We start from the raw sequence: 12,945 nt of genomic DNA, 5'->3' as shown, positions 1-12,945 counted from the left end.
CCTCTCATCTCTCTCATCATTGATTTTCAGAGTTGTTGGAATGTAAATATTACTTTCCAATCAGGATTATCTCAAAAACTTTATGTCAATAAGTTATAAAAATTTCATACCTTTTGTTTTTAATTAAAAAGGAACTCAGACTATTATAGTATTACTGTAGTAAAGGTCTCCTATTCTCTTCTATGATAAAGAACTCCCCTATTGCTTTCTTAAGGTTATTAAGTCTGCCAGAATGACAAAAAAATATTCCAAACTCTTATTTACCCTTTTGTAGTAGGTACAATTGTTCATTTTGAAATGAGGTTCATAGGTTTTCTTTTAAAGACATAAGCTTTGATACAGGACATTTTATTAGCTCATATAGTGTTTGTATTATTATATGCTAAAGTTACCAAACTGGTTAAGCTATGAATGATTAAGGGGGGAAACTGGGCAATGGTAGAACTAGGTAGGTCTTTGGAAATGGAGTCATTTATTGAAAATAACTTAAATATTAGAATGCTAGTTGAATGAAAGTTGCAATTTAAAGGAGACAGGATATAGTGAGAGTCATAGTTATATGACTGGAAATCATCTTGGAAAAATTTGAAAATTTGGGGTGTCAAAATTTGCACATAGAATATCTAATGACCAAAAAATTAAAAAGAACTTTCAAGGAAATTATTTCATATCTTAATTAAGAAAGTTTGTGGTTATTTTACATAGATTCTAAAACCATCTGAATATAATATATATACATCCCTTATATTGTGGAATATTATTATATCAGTTGTATATGAACATCTTATCTTTGCATGGAACCTTCGTCAAATGCTTATTGTGCTTACAGGTGAAGAAATTATTGTATTTTATTGGACAATATTGGGTTCAGTGCAAAGAGACTGTTTAGCTGCTAACTTGCATTTTGTGACTTTGGGCAAGTCACTTCCCTCTTTGAACCATATTTTATCTTGTTCATTGTTGTATTTCCAGCATTGAGCGTATATATAGGCACACAATAAATGTTTGTTGAATGAATAAAATAATGGGCCTTAAGTTTCCTCATCTGTAAATTGAAGGATTTGGATTAAACCTGTAAATTCCTTTTCAAGATCTAAAAATCCACTGTAGTTCTAACCTGGTCCTATTATTTCCTATCCACAAAAACCATATATCAGTGCCAAATTTTTTTTTTCCCCACTTCCTTTGATTCTTTTTGCTGTTATTCATCATTTGGAGGCAAAGTAATATTTTGCTCTTCTTTAGGGCCTTTCTTAGATTCAGTTTACATATATCTCCTAAATATAAGCTTTGTGTTTTAAAATTTTTCACATCTACTAAGTTAAACCTGAGTAGTGACTTTATGCAAAACAGATCTTTGTTGTCGTTTCTTGCCAGGAAGTCCTGAGTGCCCGGAATAACTTCCAGGGAGGATCCATACCTCCTAAGTTTTCAAGCAGTGTTTTAGGAGTCAAAACCTCAGGACTCACCTTGAGTCTGGTTAACATTTTGAAAAGATTCAGGATTTTACCTAGCTTGCCCAGAGTAGCAAAATATCTTATTTCTCTCTTATGTTTCCTCTAATGGGAGAGAAGAAGCAACCATTCACCATACTTTTCAGTAATTGGAAAGCTTTCAAGGTCCCGATGAGCAATGTCAATAATGTCATTTAAGTGGTCACTCAAACTTTCAGGAAGTGCTCAAAAAATCTATTGAAAATATTTTTATTGAATATCTTAGAAAATTAATCCAACTATTTTTATTTTTGTTTATTGGCTTCCAGGTTATGTATAGACCTGCTTTTGCATGTTTATAATTATTTATGTGCCACTTTGTATTTAAACCCAACAAAAATTCTAAGTACTAATCTCAAGGGAATACAATAGAAACTAGTGGCTAAATCCTTTAGTTCAGTTTAAGGAGTATGTTGAAACAGGACCTAGTTGTACTGTGCTCTTTTAGCATTGTATATATGATTGTTGTCATCATTTAGCATCAGATTTTTTTTAGTTTGTAAGGTATGTGAGAATAAAAGAACTATTTTAGAAAAAAAAATCCTCCTAGGGGCCCCTGGGTGGCTCAGTTGGTTAAGTGTTGAACTTTAGCTCAGGTCATGATCTCATGGTTCATAGGTTCGAGCCCCGCATTGGGCTCTGTGCTGACAGCTCAGAGCCTGGACACTGCTTTGGATTCTGTGTCTCCCTCTCTCTCTGCTCCTCTCCTATTCACACTCTGTCTCTCAAAAGTAAATAAAGGTTAAAAAGGTTAAAAAAGTAAAAAAAGGTTAAAAAAAAAAAAATCCCTCCTCAAATAGCCTCAAATATTAGCTTATCTCTTTTTTCTTTGTAACACAACTTTATTACAGGAGTGTAGGGGAACTGAAGCCATTCATGATGGCTACAGTCCAGTAGGATTGAGCCAGCCAGGCTAGCATGCCTGAGAACAGGGAGGAGTAAATTAAGAAGGTCAAGTAGTAAATAAGAGGAATGAGTAAAGGCATAAAAACTAGCTGTGCACAGCATTTCCAACAGAGAGCGTTTGATAGGGCATGTAATTCCATTAAAATTTAGTAAACTAGTAACTTTGAAGATTCATAAGTGTACCTCCTCAGGTAATTTTGAAATCAAGTTTTCCATATATATGAATGTAATGTACTCACTTTTAATGAGCTCCTACTACATATATTTGAGTATTTTAAAAACACTTCTAAATAACTAATTCTTTTCTAAAAAAATTAGAAAATATTTAGAATTAAATGATCATGAAAATTCAGCATGCAGAGTGAGAAATGGAATCATTCAGAAGTGTTATGAGATGATCCATAAAGGACCGTGAGAAGATGTATAAGGAAAGCTTCCTTGCAAAAAACTGGTATCATGGAGTCTTGTGCATTACACATAAGAAAGAAGGAGAAATACCATTTTGCGCTCATCTCTCCACAGGACTGGATGGACCTGCCTTCCCACCCACAGCTGGTTGGACTGAGGGTGGGACTTGGCCAATCAGTTGGGTGGTACTGGATCAGAGAAAGTAGTATGTTGACCCTGAGCCACAGGTAAGCAGAATCAACAGTGGAATCTACCAAAGTAAGGAATCTGACCCACAAAGAGGATAGCAAATGCCCAGGTAGGAGACCATGGTGACCCCCAGGGAGGGATGGAGAGAGTAGCTGCTGGATAACCTTTCAGGTGCATGGAGGCACACTTGGTCTTCTTGCAGTGGATTCTGTGAAGGCCTCTTGAATCCCTTCCCTCACTGCCTCTGCCCTAACCCCTTACTTATCAACTATCCTGACGAGGTGAGTCCTGTGTGCAGTTTTATCCTCTATAATAGGATACTCAAAGAAGGCTGAGAGAAAACGTGCCAGTGAGTGATACTCATATATTGGTTCTACTAACCTCATGACTATATCAATTAGATCTAATTTGGGAAGTATTGAAGGGTCTGTAATTTTTGCAGTTTGGTAAAGAGAATGCTGAGGGGTTCTCAAGTGCCTGTTAATCCCTTTAAAGCCAATGCTAATCAGCTGTGTACCACTCCATGCGGTCTGAGAAAGGAAATGGACTTAAATCGCAGCAGAAGGAATTTGTTGTGAAGAATTTCTTGGCACAGCAAACGAAATTGTGAAATGCTAGTGACTATGAGATTTGCTTTTCTTGGAGTTAACACACTGGGCAAAAAGTCACCTCTGAGGATGGCTTATATCTATACCCACCTGACAGTTCCCTATCCCAAAAAGTGAATTCTTTTTCCCCAGAATGTGAAGGACGGTAAGATAGATATTTTAATGGAGAAGGAAATGAGACATACCAGCAAAATTGGGCTGTGTGGAGAAGGGAGAGGAAAAACTGAAAATAAGCAATTTCTTTTCTTTAATGTACATCTATCTGTAGGGTTGTCATCCATTTTGCCCCTTGTAACTGGCTCTCCCCTGAGCACTGGGTGCAGCCCACAGGAGTATTCTCTCAGCAGCTGCGTTTGTGGCAGGTGGCCCTGCTTTTATGGGTATTGCTGATTTTTCTAGGAAGAGCGTCTCACCCAGATTAGGCCGACGGCTGTTCCTTGAGAATTTGAAATTAAAATCGAAGAGACTAGAGAAGAATGGCAACGTATAAACTTGCAAGGTATTCATGGCTATGTATTCTATCATGCAAACCACACACACAGAAAGGGAAAACAGTTCCAAAGAGAAAAAAATAGAAAGGAACAGATGCACAGAGAGGAGCTGAAATGCAAGATGAATTTTGAGAACCGAACCTTTGTTCAAACTCTTTCCTGAGATGCCTGCGTTCTTGTCCCCGGGTTCCACGGAGCTCTGCTGGATCTTATAATGTAGTGTTTCTGTGTTTTACTGTTTCAGAAGTTGTACAGTAGGTTTCTGTCACTTGAATCCAAGTGTCCTCATTTACACACTTTTCCAGAACTGACCAAAATGATCTCCAGCCTGCTGAAAGCCCCTCCTTTTCCCTCAGTCAGTGCCAAATTGACCGTGTTGCCTCCACGTCCGTCTTGAATGAATGGGTCCTATTGCTAATTTTTGGACCTTGGGAGAGTTACTTAACCTTTCTGAACCTCAGTTTTATCATGTGTAAAATAGGTCAAAAGCTTCAACTGTAAAATGGGGGAAATAACTGCTTCATGAGTAGAACTTTTCAGAAAACTTCGCAGGTATTATTTAATATCCACACCAACCCTATGCATAAGTCCTCAGTAAAAGTTTGTAATTATTAGTATTTTCATATTTCAGATGAGGAAACAGAAGTTAAAAATTTCCCAGGCTCACCAACTGGTCCCCTGGTGTGAATCCTGCTATTTCCTCTAGGGCTTCTCACAAGCTAAACTAAAAAACTAAATATTTCTATACCCATAACCAACACGTAGATATACATCTATTCCAACTTGCCACCCTCTGCCTGCGTTTATTGGCATCATCTAGGGACTTGCCTTTCTCCTTCCAAACACTTCTCAGAGAGAAGCGTGGTGTAGTTAAGAGAAATTGACTTCCAAGAGAAAGTGGTTCTAGTCCTAGTCTCTGGTGCCTAGAGCTTCCAACACCATGAGCCTAAAGATCTTTCTAAAAGGCAAATCTTAAGGGTCACCCCCCTATTAAAATCCTTTGTGGACTCTATGGATTTTAGGTAACCCCCCACCCCCAGTCACATTTTCTCCAGACTCACCTCTTGCACTTCCTTCCTGCATACATCTTAAGTTTTCCCACAGTTTACTGGATGCTTTATACTCCCTTTCACCTCTGATCTGGGCCTTTTCAAGTATTTCTTCATCTCAACTCGATGCCCCACCCCTATCCCATTCTCTTGTCTACCTCTTACATCTTCTTCAGGACTTAGTGTAGAAATTACGTTTGACAGAAATCTTCCAGATGCCCCCAAAGCTTAGATAAGAGTCTCTTTTCTGTCCCCCCCCCCTTCCTGCCTGTGCTTAAGCCATTAGAGCACCTCAATTTATTGGATTGTCTTTTTACTTCTCTGTGTTCCCTCTCTGGACCCTAAGCTGCTTGTAAGGCATTAGTAATAGTCCTGTCCTCAAGGAAAGGTAGAAGGAATCTTAACTTCTCTTCTAAAATAATTCTGCGGTGGCTGCCATTTGCAACTGAACATAGCTTCAACTTGCATTGTTGGGATCACAACTCAAATCATTAGGCAAAGATAGAGATCAGAGACTCATGGTGAATTAAGCTTCTTAGGGAACCACAAAGATGGTTCCCCCTCCAAAATCCAGAAACTTTGTCTTGCAACTATTTCCTATGTTAAGGTCTGCACATTCTTATTTAGTCAAGAATATATGCGAAGCATCTATACTATTGAATGTGCCAAGGGTTACTGGGTGAGAGTAACTGTGTTAGTTATGGACAAAATAGCATGATCTCTGGTTTCAGAAATTAAGAGTTTAGTGGGAGAAATTGACACTAATCAAAACACATACTGATGTGTAATGAAAACCTTGATAGGTACTCCAAGGAAAATCCAAGCTGCCAGAAAAACTTATAACATGGGCACCTGGATGGGAGGGTAGAAGGCAAATGCAGTGACCTGTGAGGTAAGATGAAAGACTAGGTGGGAATTAAGTAGGCTGAGGCTGAGAAGAAGGGGGATAAGAGTGAGGAGCTTCCCAGCCTGAGCTGAAGTAGAAGGGAGGTAGGCTCCAGAAGGAACTGAAAGAACAATGTAGATAAAGCACTTCCAGAGGAGGGGAGAGCACCTGGACACTTGGGTAGGCAGAGGCCGCCTGGAGGTGTCACAGGCCTGAATTTGCCTTATCTTCCCTTGGACATGCTTGCTCCTCTCGGGACAGATCATGAGGGAGAGGCCCATGTGCGGAGTTCCACAGTCACCTGGCTATGACTTATTACTGATAATCAGTCTGAGCAAACTGAGGTACATGAAAATCATCGCCCCAAACTATTTAGTTGAAATGTCAGGGTCTCCCAAATATTGAGATAGTATGTTAATTGGAAGAAAAGAAGCCTGGTCTTCCCTCCTGCCTTGCTCCCTGCCCACATTTGGCCCTACCTCTAATCTTTAAATGATGTAGTCCAGCAGAGGCTGGCATGAAGATGACTTCTCTTTCCCCTTCATCCTTTTTGGAGCTGATGGGGATTGGTTGGGAAGGAGGTTGCTGCTCTTCTTCAAGATCTCAGAGGGCTCTTAGTTCCTGGTAGGCTTTTAGCCCTCCCACTCTGAACTAGCTGCCCCCACCTTGAATTTCAGGCTCTTTTCTGTCCTCCCTACTTCAAGTTGTATGTATGTAAATAGATGTGTGATTGTACGTATTTGGTTTTGCAGGATCCTACTGACTACTCTAATTTGTGCATTCTTACCTGACCTCTGCCCTTGAGAAGAGGTTGGATTATGGAAGAGGAGGATTGGGCTATATCCAAACAGGGCAAGGCTCCTTTCTAGAAGGCATATAATCTCGGCATGTAGCCCAGGAACTGGGAACCACATTGGAAAAAGAGACCAGAGGATTGTGCTCCTGAGAGCTTCTAAGTAGAATACTGGATATAATCCACATTCATCTTCTCATTCTTCACTTATCATCTCTCTTCAATCATATAAAGGTCTAACCTGTGCAGTTCAGGTGCAAGCTTCCCCTTTTGTGCCAAAGAGTAGGGACGAAGAAGCCTGGAGAAGGGAAACTTTGGTGCTTGGGAAGGAGAAGAGCCTTCAGCCATCACTGGGCTGATTCTCTGTACTGTAGTTGTTCTGTAACCCACTCTGTTAGTCCGTGTTCTTGGGGAGCAGGGTTCCCATGTATCCCAAGTTTGAACTCACAAACTGTGAGATTGTGACCTGAGCCGAAATCGGATGCTTAACCGACTGAGCCATCCAGGCTGCCCTAAATAAATAATTTTAAAAAGAAGAAAAATAGGGGCGCCTGGGTGGCTCGGTCGGTTGAGCGTCCGACTTCGGCTCAGGTCATGATCTCACAGCTCATGAGTTCAAGCCCCGCGTCGGGCTCTGTGCTGACAGCTCATAGCCTGGAGCCTACTTCTGCTTCTGTGTCTCCCTCTCTCTCTGCCCCTAACCCACTCACATTCTGTCTCTGTCTCTCTCAAAAATAAATAAACATTAAAAAAAAATAAAAATAAAAAAATACGTCTGGGAAGATAGATAGATAGATAGATAGATAGATAAATACTGGTAAACTATCCTATGCCAGTCAAGACCACTTTGTCCTGCCAGGCCTCTTTGAGGCAGTTGAGGACGCCACGTATCTTCTCAGTAGTGACCCTGAAATCCTTCCCATTTGATACTACCCAGCACTGGTCTATAGTTTGCCCATCTATAAAATAGGAAAGTGTTTTTCTCACTTGGTTATTGTGTGGGTTGAATTGTGTCCCCTCAGAATATTGGAGCCCTAACCCCCAGTACCTCAGAATGTAACCTTATTTGGAAATGGGATCTTTCTAGAGGTAATCAAGTTAAAATGAGATCTTTAGTGTGCCCTAACCTAGTGTGGCTGGTGTGCCTATAAAAGGGGAAATTTGGACCCAGAGACAGCTAGACACAGAGGGAAGATGACATTGAAGAGACACCGGGAGAAAAATGGCTACCTACAAGCCAGGGAAGGCCAGAAGTTACCAGGCCCAGAACAGATCTTTCCTTGGGGCCTTCCCTAGCAGCATGGCCCTGCTGACACCTGGGTATCGATTGGATCTCTGGCCTCCAGAACTGAGATAACACATTTCCATTGTTTTATGCTACTTAGTTTGTCGAACTGCAGCCCTAGGAAACAAATATAGTTATTTAAAAAATTAGACTTTATAAGTTAGAGAAAAATATCTCTGGATAATGACTGGTTCATCTCAAAGTTCAGAACTGTAGAGGACTAAGCTGTATTGTGTGCATCTATCAAAGATGAAAAAGAACAGAAGTAACCTCTTTCTAATCTAGTTATGGATGGGAGCTCCCCATGTTAATTGAAACCTTGAGATTTTCTGCTTAGGAAAAGCTTGAGTCGCCAGATATTTTCTGCAAGATCTGATCATGAAAATTGCTGGACCATACGTAGCAGTTCTGTGAGTTTTAAAAAGTGTATGTCTATACTTGGAAGAAAAGACTGTAAGGACAGACACTGAGATACCTAGCAGAGGTTATAGAATTGATGGTAGTTTTTTGTTACTTGCTTATTTATTTTCCAAGTTTTCCATGAAAATATGTATTATTTTATTAGTCACTATATTATTAAATATAATAATGATAAAACAAAACCTGGAGGGCGCCTGGGTAGCTCAGTTGGTTAAGCGTCAGCCTGGATTTTGGCTCAGATCATGATCTCTCTGCTCGAGCCCCCACTGGGGCTCTGCTGACAGCACAGAGACTGCTTGGGTTTCTCTCTCTGCCCCTCCCCTGCTTGTTCTCTCTCTCTCTCTCAATATAAATAAATAAGCCTAAAAAACAAACCCAACAACCTAGTATCTTATTTTTTGTTTCAGACTCTCCTGCATAGGCCCTACTTCTGGGTATAAAGGACCTGTCAAAAGGTGTTCAACCATGGTGATCTAGTTTTTTAGGGAGAAGAATGGTTCTCCACATCCCAGGTGTAATCTGTACTGTTTCTTCTTTGCCGTCTTCTGGCTGGTGGCTTTTTGTTCTGCAGCCTATTGTACCATATAGTAGGAGGACTTGGCTGTAGTTAGCATATCATGGTCAATAGCTTCATGGATTGTAATGGAAAGTGGCTGCACTGTAAACTTATCCTTGGGTATATGTGGGACTACTAAAAAATAAGCACAAGCTCCCAGCTACTGATATTGGCAATAAGTGGGTTGAGTATGAGTTGCTCTTTGCTGAAGATAAGAGTCCCCATTCCTTTAATGAGGACACCATTGCAGATACATTTATGCAAGATAGTCTCCGTAGAAAATCATTGCCAACGCCTGGGAGTGAAACTTTGGAGAACTGCCCTTAGCAGGAACATAAGGGCATTAATGTCTAGAGACATTAAGTAATAACAGGCAAAAGACTGACACTTAAATATTCACATTAAAGTCAAAGAGGACACATCCAGCAGGGTAAATTACCCTCCCAGTGAACTGTCTTGTCCCCATCTCCTTTGATGAATTAATGTGGGTGCGGGGGAGGTGCTACAACCTTAAGTTTATTTGTGATTAGGCAAAGAAAGGCAAGGTCTAGCTCTGCTTACTGGGCTTGACCATCATCCAGACTTGTCTACATTAGTGTGCCTAATGGCAGTCTATTTCTCCAAAAAGTCCTCATCTTCTTATACTTGAATAAGCCTCATACCACCAGATGCCCTTGATGGTTAGTGACATGGAGCCTCACACAGGCTCTGTGCTGATGGCATGGAGCCTGCTTGGGGCTCTCTTTCCCTGTCTCTGGAAAATAAATATGGGTATGTCAAAGGGTCACAGGAGTCATCTGGAAGGGGCTCTCAGTGCTTACATTTGTGACAATTTGAGCACTGAAATAATGACAGTAATGGATTTTAACCAATTACTAAAATGAGTTCAGGAGTCCATAGTATTAATAAGTAAGTAAGCAAATAAATAAATAAATGGAAAAAGTCTTCCTTATAGTAGAATGCCATCCATTTGGCTATTATTATAGAAATAATTTATTTGGGTGAGAATAATAAGTAGATGCTGCCATTATTGGGTGAAAACCCATAAGAAATTTACATAGAATCAGTCTCTTCCTTAAAAAATTTTAATTGCAGAGGGAAAAATAGTACATCTATAGTAGAGAAAACGGGTGGGTAGGCAGTGGGGAGCACTTTAACCAAGTAACCAATGTTAACATCACCAATGATGGGATAAAAGATCACGTCCTCCTGATGTGATACACTGAGGACACAATATCCATTTGTGATATTCTTGCCCAGATCAAAAGTAGCAGACAAATTAAAACGAATCTAATATGGAGATACCAGACAACCCCACATCGATGGAAATGATGATTTTTTTTTATTGGATTGAATGCACTCATAAATGACCATGTCATGAATGACAATGGAAAGCTGAGGACCATTTCCAGATTAGAAGAGTTTAAAGAGATGAGAACAAAATGCAATGTGTAATATTGAACTGGAAAAGAAATTCTTATAAAGAACATTATTTTGGACAACAGCCAAAATTTGAGTATGCAATGTATTACACAGTTATGTAATTATGTATTACATAAAAATATTGTAGCAATGTTAAATTTCCTGATTTTTCAATATTTGTGTTGTGGTTATATAAGATAATCTTCTTCTTAAGAAATAGCCACTGAAGTATTTATTTATTTGTTTGTTGTTTAACATTTATTTATTTTTGAGAGAGAGAGACAGAGCACGAGCAGGAGAGGGGCAGAGAGAGAGGGAGACAGAATCTAAAGCAGGCTCCAGGCTCTGAGCTGTCAGCACAGAGCCTGATGGAGGGGCTCGAATCCACGAACTGAGATCAGGACTTGAGCTGAAGTTGGACGCTCAACCAACTGAGCCACTCAAGCAGCTACCTGCCCCCCACGCCCCACCCGCCAATGAAGTATTTAGAAGTCAACAGACATGGTGTCTGCAACTTCCTCCAAATGGTTGAGGAAAAAATACATGTGTACACACACACACACACACACACACACACACACACACACACACAGCACAAATGTAACAAAGTGTTAAAAATTGGGGAATGTGGGTGAAAAATAAGGAGTTTAAGGAGTTTTTTGTACTGTTCTTGCAGTTTTTCTTTAAGTTTAAAATTATTTCGAAAAAAATTTTTGTTTTTCTTTTAAAGTTCCTTCTGGCTCCTTCCCTGATACTTAAAAAAATTTTTCCCTTTCTCCTCCCACTCACAATCTGGATTCCTTATTGGGCAAGAGTGCACATATTCTCAAACTTTCCTGGTGAAATGGTGTGGGGGAGATGGAAATTAGAACCATTTATGATGGAAATGAATGACTGGGGCACCAGCTCTGAGTAGCTGCAGAGGAAATGCTGCTGTTCTGTTCTGTTGCAGGGTCTGCCCTACCTCCCGTGTCCTGGAGAGAAAGGGAAGAATTTTAGTCACAGGAATCTTGTCATCATTATTTCAACTTCGTTTAGTCATTGGTAGCTGAGAGGAAAGGGGGAAATCATAAAGGTAGCAAGAAGGACCTGTATCCACACTGTCTATCAACCCCCCCTGCTTCTTTTTTTTCAAGTTTTTATTTAAATTTTAGTTAACATACAGTGCGATATTAGTTTCAGGAGTAGAATTCAGTGATTCATTACTTACATACAACACCCAGTGTTTATCACAAGTGCCCTCCTTGGTACCCATCATCCATCTATCCCATCCGCCACCCACCTCCCTCCATCAGCCCTCAGTTCTGTCTTTAAGAGTCTCTAACCTGTCACCAGGGGCACCTGGGTGGCTCAGTCAGTTGAGCTTTCTACCGCTTCAGATCCTCTGTGCTCCTCTCTCTGCCCCTACCCCACTTATGCTCGTGCTCTCTTTCCCTCTCAAAAATAAACATTTAAAATTTAAAAAAAGATTTGCAACAACGTGGATGGAACTAGAGGGGATAATGCTAAGCAAAATTAGAGAAAGACAAATATCAAACATCATATTTCACTCATATGTGGAATTTAAGACACAAAATAGATGAACATAAGGGAAGGGAAGCAAAAATAATATAAAAATGGAAGGGGGACAAAACATAAGAAACTCTTAAATACAGAGAACAAACTGAGGGTCGCTGGAGGCATTGTGGGTGGGGGGATGGGCTAAATGGGTAAGGGGCATTAAGGAAGACACTTGCTGGGATGAGCACTGGGTGTTATACAATGAATCACTGGAATCTACTCCTGAAATCATTATTGCACTACATGCTAACTTGGATATAAATTAAAAAAAAATTTTTAATAAAAATAAATAAAATTTAAGAAGAAAAAAAAAAGAGTCTCTAGACCCTCCCTTCTTAAAAGACCAGAATGTGCAAATGTGTGTAGGATCTCTCATATAGATGGATCTATCAAGCTAATTTGAGACCATTTTCTTTCTTTTTTAAAAAAACACTTTTCATTTTTATCTATTTATTTTTAGTAATCTCTACACCCAGTGTGGAACTCAGACTCAAGACCCTGAGATCAAGACTTACATGCCCTACCGACTGAGCCAGCCAGGCACGAAGACCATTTTCCTATGTATGTATATTTATTTTTTTAGTAATCTCTACACCCATTATGGGCTCGAACTCATGACTCTGAGATCAAGAGTTGCATGCTCTTCCTTTTTTTTTTTCTTAATGTTTATTTATTTGTGTGTGTGTGTGTGTGAGAGAGAGAGAGAGAGAGCACAAAAGGGGGAGGGGAAGAGAGAGGGAGACAGAATCTGAAGCAGGCTCCAGGTTCTGAGCTGTCAGCACAGAGCCTGACTCGTGGCTGGAACTCAGGAACAGTGAGATCATGACCTGAACCAAAGTTGGACACTTAACCAACTGGGCCACCCAGACCCCATGAGTC

The 12,945-nt window shown here is 40.0% G+C and overlaps 1 long non-coding RNA gene across 1 annotated transcript; it reads left to right on the top strand.

The window, feature by feature from the left end:
• The first annotated feature begins 2,699 nt into the window (after positions 1-2,699).
• LOC122222235 lies at positions 2,700-12,566 on the top strand. Its single transcript, XR_006203669.1, has 3 exons — positions 2,700-3,034; positions 4,004-4,103; positions 12,527-12,566. It is a non-coding gene; the product is annotated as an uncharacterized LOC122222235 (long non-coding RNA).
• Positions 12,567-12,945: the final 379 nt, after the last annotated feature.

Source organism: Panthera leo, chromosome B3 (assembly GCF_018350215.1).
Source record: "Panthera leo isolate Ple1 chromosome B3, P.leo_Ple1_pat1.1, whole genome shotgun sequence".
NCBI lineage: Eukaryota > Metazoa > Chordata > Mammalia > Carnivora > Felidae > Panthera > Panthera leo.
The sequence above is the reverse complement of the archived record's forward strand: the minus strand, read 5'-3'. Positions and strand labels throughout refer to the sequence as shown.